Below are 10,988 nucleotides of genomic sequence, written 5' to 3'. Positions count from 1 at the left end.
ATAATCAATACCCCCAATGCAGTAGCCTAAAACAATACACATTATTATTTCTCACCATGTCTGGGAGTTTTCATGAGGCTGAGTTGGATATTGGCTGAGTTGGCAGCCATCTGAAGACTTGTTTGGGGTGATGGGATCCACTTCCAGGGTGGCTTTTTCCTGTGACTGTCACACTGGTGCCAGCTGTTGTGGAGGCCTCAGTTGCTTTCTGGGGGTCTTGCTGCAGAGTGATCTAACTATGCAGCAGCTGGCTTCCCCAGAAGCCAAGGCAGCAGCTGCAATGCATTTTATTACTTATTCTTAGAAGCCACACACCACCACTTCTGCAGTATCCTATTAGTCACACAGGTTGGCTCTATTCACTGTGAAAAGGGACCACATAGGTGCACGGATTCCAGGAGTGAGGATCTCTGGGAGTCAGTTCAGGGCCAACTACCACATTTCTACTACACTTTTCCTTCTTTACTATCAACCTAGGCAAAGGTACTGTGAAATGAAATTTATAGGAGGCCATAGTTTTTGACTGAGCTCATGCACTAATCTCCAGCAGACCAGACCAAACCAGAATGGAGTCACTCATGCTGGGTGCCATGTAATGAAACTGAACTTAGACATGGGACATTTTCCTAAACAACAAGATTCACAGCAATCAATCCAAAGGGGCCTGGTCAGCCTGAAGCAGCGTGATAATGAATTCCCATCTGTCTTAACCCTACAAGGAAAATAATTTTAAATTGAACAATCTGTTTTTTGTTCCTTGTTTTTGCTTTCTTCTGTCATTTGCTCTCTGTAAAGCCAACTTCCTCTGCTCAGCTCATTAGAGCACCTTTTTATTTAATACATGTGATGCTGCCTGATTCATGAATTGCTAATAAAAGCCAATTAGATAATTAAACTGAATTTGTTGAAATTTTATTGCTTGACAGTGCTTAGACAGGCACCTGGCACTTGGAAGTCTTTCAATAAATCCTAACTTGTTTACATGAAAGGAAAATAAAAAATTCAGGACTCCAAACTATGCCAAAGAGAAAAATTTAACTTTGGAACTGAGTCACACAAAAACTGCTTTCATTTTGTTCCTAAGTAGATAGCTGCAAAGATAGAAGGCCACATATCTCCCCAGGTGGCCTCCCTCACAATTTGCTCATGAGGAAATTCTTTGGGGCCCCAAGATCTTTATTCTGAAACAGAGTTCTTATGAATTTTACCCTGACAATGTAAATTAAGAGCTTATCTTCACAGTGCAGGACAGGCAGGACTAGGAATCCCCCCCTCCACTCACCTGAGACAAGTGCATGTCTTATGACTGCTTCCCCGGTCTCTGTACACTTTATCTTATATAAAAATGCAAACTCACCGAACATGAGACAAGTGCATGGTTGACCATGTTCCTCAACTCACTCCTTTAACATATAAAATGTGGATTCGATGAGTGCTAATCAAAGCCTCAAAAAGAACAAGAAAAAAAAGAGATCTTGTTTTTCTTCCTTTAGGCTGGAAGCTGCTAAAGTACATTTAAAGGCTGAAATTAAGGAGCCAGTGGAGAGGATGATGGTGAAGATACAGGAAATATGGGGATCTGTAGAGCTTCAAAAGAAACCACTTGCCACCTTTTGTTTACCCTTCCCCCCTTTTATTCTTTTTGTTTCCTCTGCTGCCCACTCTTTCCCCTTTAAATATCGAAGTCCTCAAACTCTGTCTGGAAAAAGCACGAATCACAGATGTTCCTGCGATTTGTGTTCCTTTTCCCCAGGCACATCCTGAACCTTGGCAAAATAAACCTCTGAATTGATTGAGACTTGCCTCAGTCATTTTCTTTGGTTTACATTTCTGTCTTTCCTCCCAGCTGTTTTCCAGCCCTCAGTCATTAGTACGTAAGAGTTGCACATCAGTGCATGAAGAGTTGAAGGCATTTTGGTAGTAGTGGAGCAAATGAGCAGATGACATCCCACAGTGAGATATGTGGTGTTAGACAAGGAGGAAAATAAATATTGAGTGTTGTCCATTGGTTTTGCAACTAAAAGCTCACTGGGCAGAGGGAAAATGCTTGCTTGGGGTAAATAGAGTAGCTCAGAGGAGTTTAAAGGTAGCTGTTGAGTAGATAACCATTATAGTACATTTGAATGTGAAAGAACAGAGCTAGTGGGTAAGAGTGAAAGAAGGGATCCGACTTGATAAAGAGATTTTTTTTCTTCCTTTAGTCTGGAAGCTGCTAAAGTACATTTAAAGGCTGGGGTTAAGGAGCCAGTAGAGGTGATGATGGTGAGCATACAGGAAAGAGGGGGATCTGTGGATGGGATAAGATCACTGGGGAGATGGTAAGAGATGCTTTTAGTTATCCAGTGCTGGGTAACAAAGTACCCCGAACCTAAATTATTAAGATGGAGTTGGTTTTTTTTGTTTTTGTTTTTCTTATAAATTTGCAAATTCGCGCTTAACTTGGTGGAGATGGTTTGTCTCTGCTCCACTGACCATTAGCTGGGGCAGCTTGGGGGCTGAGGGATGGAGTCATCTGAATGCTCGTGTGTCTGGTGGTTCATGCTGGCTGTCAACCAGGACGTTAGCGAGGGCTGAGCAGAAGCACCTCCACAAGCATCATGGCTGGATTCCAAGAGCAAGAACCCCAAGAAGATAGGTGGAAGCCTTACCACTTGTTATGAGTCAGCCTTGGAAGTCAGGTAGCTTCCCTTCCACTGTAGTCACAGGCCTGCTTAGATTCAACAGGAAGGACCATGCACCCACCGTGTCAACTTCCAACTCTAAGGAGAAAATGCAGGATGGGATATATTAGTGAGGTTATCTTTGGAAAATACAATCTGCCCAGATAGTCTCCGCACAACTTGTTACTTGCAAGTTCAGAATGTTCACAATCTAGCTGTCTATCTCTTTTCTGTGCTCTAATATATGAGAAGGAGCTGACCAGTACAGCATAAGCACCCATTTGTGAGGTGTAGTGCAATATGGAACACAAAAGGGGAACTGCCTGGCTGAAGCAAGGCACACCACTTCATCTACCATATTATCTGGGCTTGAGTCTGCATTCTGGAGGACAGCTGGAGAGCTCTGACTAATGAGGTCTGCTGTGCAGAGTGACTAAATGAAGTCATTGGAGCCCCTTATGAGGAATTTGAAGATAACTGCTGTCATCGATATTAGCAGTCAGGAGTAGGAGCAGAAGCTGAAGGACACAAATAAAAGGCACTCAACTGAAGCCATAAGGCAGAAGTGTTTATGAGTAAGCAGAAGCCGTAAACTAGAGGGAATTCTGAAGACAGGAGGGAAGGTAATTCACCGCGCAGGAGTGGAGGAAGAAGGGGCAATGGAGCCGAATCACAGCAATGACTGAGCATGAAAGCCAGGCAGGTGCCTGCTGCTGAGAGTGACCCCAAGAGAACCCATGGCTTGAGACAACTCTCTCGGTGCCTGAGTGCCAGCCAGGGTGGCAGCCAACATGGAGACCTTCTTCTCAGCTTCGCTGGGTCTTCCCATACTGGGCTCTGATCTCCTGAGATTGGTAGACTTTGTTTGACCCAAGAGTGCCTATCTGGCACAGAATCTCAAAATTAACTTTAGGGGAACTTATTAGGGTGCCAAAGGTATATTTACCTAAAAAATCAATACCTGCCCACAAACTGGAACTAGCAATGTCTGGCAAAAGATTATAAACTGTTTTGACAAGTTGCAGGTGACTCGCTCTATGTGTTTGTTCATTGTCTAATATTTGTAGAAAGACATTATAGCAAAGGATTTGTCTGGGGAATCCTACAATCATTTCACTCTGTAATATGCTCCTTGCGATGGAAGGAGGGTATATTTTCTGAGCTGGTTAGCTGAAGGGCTCAAATCATAGCACACATCTGTCACTTCCATGCACTCTCTCTCCTGGATCATATTTATACTCAATTGAAGTCTTCTGCAGCCTTCAGCGGCTGATCACCAATTGAGTGTCTGCCCTCCCAACAGACCGATGTCTAATGTCACAGTACAGGGCACAGGGATTATTTCAGTAAGTTCCTGCACTAAGAGTGGTGTTGGCAACTTTTAGAAACCCACCCCTTCTTCCTGGGCAAGACTTCCTATCATGTGGCTAGAAAGAAACATCTATGACATTTATTCTGTGACCTATGTATTACTTTGTATGTTGCCAAACATTCAGCAAGCTAGTGAGTGGTCTGTTTATTTGCAAGCTAGGGCCAATGCTTCTTATCTCTAAAAGCTGAGTACTGCCATTGCCACCATCAACTGGTACAATCTTTTTTTTTTTTTTTTTTTGAGACTGAGTCTCCCTCTGTCACTCAAGCTGGAGTGCAATGGCACAATCTTGGCTCACTACAACCTCTGCCTTCTGGGTTTGAGTGATTCTCCTGCCTCAGCCTCCCAAGCAGCTGGGATTACATACAAATGCCACCATGCCTGGCTAATTTTTTGTATTTTTAGTAGAGACGGGGCTTCACCATTTGGCCAGGCTGGTCTCGAACTCCTGACCTCAGGTGATCTGCCCACCTTGGCTTCCCAAAATGTCGAGATTACAGGCATGAGCCACCACGCCTGCCCAACTGACATAAACTTTTAACAGCTTTCTAAAACAGTCACATATTCTCCTCTTATTTAGCTTCTAAAAAGCATTGTGTATTACTCAGCATTCTAACTAGCAGGAAATAATTTTATTAAAGAGTATCAGGCACCTTAAAGAACACAAGGAGGTCAAAGTCAGGTTTTATGGCTGTGCCCCCAACAGAGCTAGACATACTACATCACAAGGCATTCCAGAGAAACTGCAGTGATACCCCAGCTGTGGGCCTGGAGAGAACCATGGTCATGCTTGCTGTAAGGCTCCAACACTCTGCCTCCATCCTTCTTAGAAACAGGTGTGTGTGGTACCTGTTTCTTCTTTCCCCATTGAAGCTTCATGTGTTCTGATTGACCTAGGACACATGCCCATGCTTAACTATACCAATCTTTGGTAGCGATGACAGTTCTTAGCTTTTAAAGGTAAGAAGCATCAGCCCAAGCTTGCAAATAAATGGACCATTCACTTGCCGGCTGAATGTTTGGCAGCCTACAGAATGATACATGGGTCATGGAATAAATATGTCATAGATGTTTCTTTCCAGCCACATGATAAGAAGTCTTGCCCATCATGAGGAGGTGGGTTTCCAAAAGTTGCCAAGGAAGGATGGCAAAGAACATTTCTGGTTCCTACTTTGGGGAAGCAAGGCAAAACAGGGGAGATTCTTCAACATAGGAAGAATGGCCAGGAGATGCTGAGCAGTCAAAAATTATAACAAATGTAACTGTCACCAGATGACCAGAAGCATCATTTTAATGTCTTCGTATGGATATTATTTAACTTCTAAAAATTACAGAAAATTGCTAATTGTAGACTCACAGGAGATCTGATAACAGAGCACCTTTTAGACTTCTCTAACCAGTGATGTTGGTTGACTTACCATGTGAAAGAGTCTTCTGAAATAGCTGTCCAGCTCAATTGCAATACAGTTTCTCGGTTATTTCATAACCTGTTTGAAGCAGAGCTCAAAGCTCTCTACTCATTGGTGATTGCATAATTATTTTAGTTCGTTTGTTAAACATAATTGTTTTGCCTTACTTCTGTCCTCCTCCTTTGATATATACTCTGCAACTAGATCCCTAATGAATATGATTAGTGCTTCCCATGCTGTGCAAGGGATAGAGGCTGTGATGTTGTTAAGTTGAAGACATGTCTCCATTTCACGTTTCAGGGACTTAAACACTCAGGGACCAAGTTAACAGAAGAGTTCTTCAATTGCTTTATTTGAACAAATTTTGCCTGTCATCATGCTGAAGGGGAGCTAGACAATAGGGAGGAAGGCAGAGGACACAGAACAGGCAGGGTATATCGTGTATATTGTGTTAACCTACCAGTTCCCTGAGTCACCCACCAACCCTGAAGCTAACTATAAATGTTTAAACACAGATGCTATGGTTTAAATGTGTCCCGCAAAAAGCATATGTTGGAAATGTAATTCCTAGTGCAACAGTGTTGGGGTCTAATGAGAGGTGACTAGGCCATCAGAGCTCTGCCCTTATGGATTAATGTCATTATTATGGGAGTGGGTTCATTATTACACATTTTTGTTTGTTTTGTGCTGCTATAAAAGTCTACCACAGATGGTAATTTATAAAGAAATTTATTTCTCACAGTTCTGGAGGCTGGGAAGTCCAATAACAGGGTGCCATTATCTGGTGATGGCCTTCCTGCACATGATGGAAGTCACCACATGGGTGAGAGAAAGGAGAAAGGGGGCCAAACTCAGCCTTTTATCAGGAACCTACTCCCACAATAACTAACCCACTCCTTCAATAATAACATTAATCCATTCATGAGTGCAGAGCCCTGGTGACCTAAAGACCCCGCCTCTCAACACTGTTGCATTGGAAATTAAGTTTCCCACACATGAAGTTTGGGGGACACATTCAAACCACAGCATTGTGGGAGTGGGTTTATTATAAAAGGATGAATTTGACCCTGACAAGGATGAGTGTGTGCCTCTTTCTCTCTCTCCCCCTCTTTGCCCTTCTGCCTTGTACCATGGTATGATGCAGCAACAAGGACCTCACCAGATACCAATGACTCGATCTTAGACTTCCCAGTTACCAGGACTGTGAGAAATACATTTCTGTTCATTATAAATTACCCATTCCATGGCATTCTGTTACAGCAGCACAAGATAGAGTAAGACAACAGACATCCCAGTATAAATGTGGAAGACAGAGTCTTGGAAACAACAAGTCAGAACATATTCTTGTGAAGAGTAGTTACCTATAGTGATCCCTTGTGAATTTTAGACATCATTCTTCTAGAGATTTCAGAGTGTTTTATAGACACTATCTTATCCACCCCTGTAATATCATCTATAAGATAGTTATTCCCAAGCCTGGAAGAACTAAAGAACATTAGATGCATGCACTCTTAGATATCAGAGGAGGTGCCAGTGAATCATCACCTTTTCTGGGCTCTAACCTCTACTGAGAATAGATACCAACAAAATTCAGTTAAATGTGTCAGGTATTTAGGGCTAGGTAGGTCAGTACAGCTTAGACCCAAGACCGAAAGGGAATGCCTTACTTCCTGCCCCTCTGAATTGAAAACTGGTGCCCAGTGAAGAGTCTACATGGCCTAATCCCACTTTGCCTATCCCAAATATATAAAGATTTTTGCCGTATGCTTCTTAAAGAGGTTTTATAATTTTAGCTTTTGTGTGTAAGCCCATATTCCATTTCTAGATAGTTTTTGGATGTGATATGAGGTAGAAGTGATGATTCATTTTTTCTTATATATATCTGGTGATAGAAGTGCTTCTGAGCCAGTGACAGAGTAGAGCTGGGCTGGGTCTTACCAACGCATTTCCAACAACAATCCTGAACTGCTTGTTTTCTGAGGAAGCGGATGGTAAATGATCCAAGGAGCTGAAAGAAAATCCCCAAATTTAGCAATACTGTCTGCTGGATTTCTAGTTAGTTTTATTTGAAGTTCATACATTTTACCCTCCCTTAACTTTTTTTCTTATAGCATGGATTCTGTTGAACCTCCCTTAACATAGATAGATAGATAGATAGATAGATAGATAGATAGATAGACAGACATATAGATAGATAAAATCAATTCACTTGTTTAAATGAATCCTGAAAAATATTATAAGACAATAAGTTAAACCACTTGCAAGAGTTTTGTTAGGTACTGATCTTTTGTTCCTAACCCTGTTCCCAGAAAAAATTCCTATTTTTGTGGGCAAAAATAGACCAGACACCTTTTCCCCACCCCATGGTGCAATGGAGTGCACAGAAGTCATGTTCAAATAAATCGTATAACTTAGATGTTACAGAGAACAAAACCATCATGAAGTAGACGAACTGTTGGAAACAGGTGCTCTGACTCAGCCTTTGCATCTTTGACTTATACATGTTTGTACAGTTGTACATTTCTGATTATTATAATTTTGTCTATCAGATTAGTTATAAAATTTCACCCAAGGAGCAGAGGTTTGTTGTTGTTGTTTTATGAAGAGTCCCAAAATTCTGCTTTAAAAATAAAACAGGACTCCAAATGCATACGGCAACATTTATTCTTCACACGGGGCATATACACAGCATGTACATGTGAAGTAGGTACACATGAAACCTCAACAATTACTACAAGGTACAAAATTAAGCACAGAATGGATGGAATCATTAACAAGTGCTATGGGACTACAGAGGATACTGAGACTATGGTGTTCTAGGGTGGTCAGGGAAAGCTTCCGGAGGATTTAGGCCTGATACAGTCATTTAAGTTATGAAGAAGTCACCTCAGAAGGATCAGTGTGGGCAAGGGCATAGAAAAGGAGTTGAGTATCATATGGTGGGACAGCAACTAGGCTTTCGATGGAACCATGAGCAACATGGTCGAGGTAGCCAGGATTCAGGAAGCCTCCTATCCCTATGGGATAGTTCCCTGAATAAGATATCACAATTATAAGACATGTGATTACTTTATATACCACTAACTAGAGATTTTTACCAATTAAACTATGACATACCTTTGATTATAAGATGCATCCCAATTTCAAAGATGTTAGAATGTGTATGGGGAGGCATAAAAACATGGCTGGGTATGGCAGCAAGCCGCCAAAATGACCACAAACATCCCTCTGTCCTTGTGTGAACCCCCTTCCATAGTACCCTCCCAGATCTGTGTGACCAATAGGATATGGCAGAAATGAGGATGTATGAATTCCAACATTAAGGTCAAAAGACACTGCAGCTCCTGTTCTGTTCTCTCTCTCTCTCATCATTGGCTTTTGAGGATACCCAGGCAACCTGTAGAGAGAGTCTCATGTGATGAGGAACTGAGGCCCTGCAAAGAATGGAGACTTGCCAATAATCGCACAAATGAACTTGAAAGTGAATTGTCCAGCCTTCAGATGACTTCAGTCCCAGCTGAGAGTTTGATAGCAACCTCATGAGAGACCCTGAGAGAGAACCACCCAACTAAGCTGCCTATAAATTTCTGACCCTCAGAAGCTGTGTGTAATAATAATAATTACTTAAATATTTCTTATTTTGAGCTGCTAGTTTGGGGGTAATTTGTTACATAGCCATAGATAGAATTAATGAATACCACATATAATGTGTGTGTTGTGTGTGTGTGTGTGTGTGCGTGTGTGTGTGTATATATATACACACACACATACTAGGTAAGTGTCAATCTGGGGCTCAGAAACAGATAGACTCATCTGATTTAAAGCATCCTCCTGAGTTTTCCTCCCTGGCTGCCTGGCTGTCTGCAGATCACCTGCCATCATGAATGACACAGTAACTATCTGGACCAGGAAACTCATGACCAACCAAATACTTCAAAGGAAACAAATGGTCATAGATATTCTTAACACTGGGAAGGCAACAGTACCTAAGACAGAAATTCTGGAAAAATTAGTCAAAATATACAAGACCACACTGGATGTCATCTTTGTATTTGGATTCAGAACTTATTTTGGTGGTGGCAAGATATCTGACTTTGGTGTGATTTATGATTTTTTTGGATTATGTAAAGAATCATGAACCCAAACATAGACTTGCAAGACATGGCCTGCCTCCATGAGAGGAAAAAGACCTCAAGAAAGTAGTGAGAAGAATGCAAGAATAGAATGAAGAAACTTAGGGGGTTGGCAAAGGCCAATGTTGGTGCTGGCAGAAAGCCAAAGGAGTAAAGATGCTGTAATGATGTTATCTGCAGACATTGTGTGGATTAATAAACTAAAAAGTTGCAAGTGAAAGAAAGGCATCCTACTGCTTCCACTTAGACCTTGAAATGCCCCAGAATCAGGTGTAGAGATTAGAAATAGGTGATCACAGTGGGACTCAGGTGGTGGATGACACAATTGCAAATGAGGATGGTTTACGGAAGCAAGACTGGAACGTACTGAGCCAAATCAAAGAGCCTTAATAGCAGAGACAGCTATCTGTCTTTGTCCTGAAACACTTCCTCTTCTTAAGGAGCCAACTTGAGAACAAAACCCCACTATATTTTACAGAAAGAATTAAGCGGAAATACTTGTACAAAGTGGGAAGCTCAAGGGTAGGTGTGGATTCAGGCATTTATAGAACACCAGGACTTTGGGAAGATATAAATTAGTGCTCACTCCCAGAGGACCCTGCCAGCCAAGCTAAGGTATTTTGACTTTATTATACAAGCAGAAGGCAGCCACAACTGATTTGAGACAGGAGAATTGGTACTAATAACAATGTTTGGAAGATTAAACTGGCCATGTCATGTAATATGACTTTGAGTGAGAGAAGCTTTGAAAGCCATGGCTAGTTTCCAATGTGAGGCTATTATTAATAGTTTAGACCTAGAGAATCCAACCTTTCTCATCCCTCTGGCCACTTGCCTAGCTCAGGGTCAAAGGTGAGACTAACATCTCCGTTCTCAAACCCCCCCACATTTAGAAAACCCTCTTCCCATAGCCACTCACTTCTCACAAAAGTTCTTCTGTAGAAACATCCTAGAGATTGGAGTCTATCTGAGCTAATACTGTGCCGTCATGCTGATGCTGCAGTCTCACCAACGTACCTTAATGCAGTGGTTTTCCTGGGGTTCTTTGTCCTACATCCAAGAAAATTAAGGAATGCAGATGTAAGGGTGGGGTTGGAGTCAATGTTTAATAAGCGGAAAAGAAAGCGTTCTGCAGCAGAGAGGGGAGTCCAAGTGGATTGCCGGGTTACAGCTGAATTTAAAAGCTTTTTGTAAGAAACTGCTCTCTTCCCTGTAACTGTTTGAGTAACTTTTCTTACCAGTAAAGCTGTCTGTGCAATTCTTCTCTTATGCAGCTGTGGGTATGTCTCTAGGCAAACACAAAGCTCTGCTTCTCTTGTTTGTATAACGATGGGTTTGTTTTAGGTAAGCCCCCTTCCTCCCTGTGCAAGTTCCCACCGTGTATGTGCCTGTAAAGGGGAGGAAAGTTTTTCCT

The 10,988-nt window shown here is 41.9% G+C and overlaps 1 pseudogene; it reads left to right on the top strand.

Annotated features, from left to right (window-relative positions):
* Positions 1–9,321: 9,321 nt before the first annotated feature.
* On the top strand, positions 9,322–9,728 carry LOC115899257 (annotated as a pseudogene).
* Positions 9,729–10,988: the final 1,260 nt, after the last annotated feature.

This window comes from Rhinopithecus roxellana, chromosome 8 (genome assembly GCF_007565055.1).
Source record: "Rhinopithecus roxellana isolate Shanxi Qingling chromosome 8, ASM756505v1, whole genome shotgun sequence".
Taxonomy (NCBI): domain Eukaryota; kingdom Metazoa; phylum Chordata; class Mammalia; order Primates; family Cercopithecidae; genus Rhinopithecus; species Rhinopithecus roxellana.
This window is presented reverse-complemented; position numbering and strand designations above follow the sequence as displayed.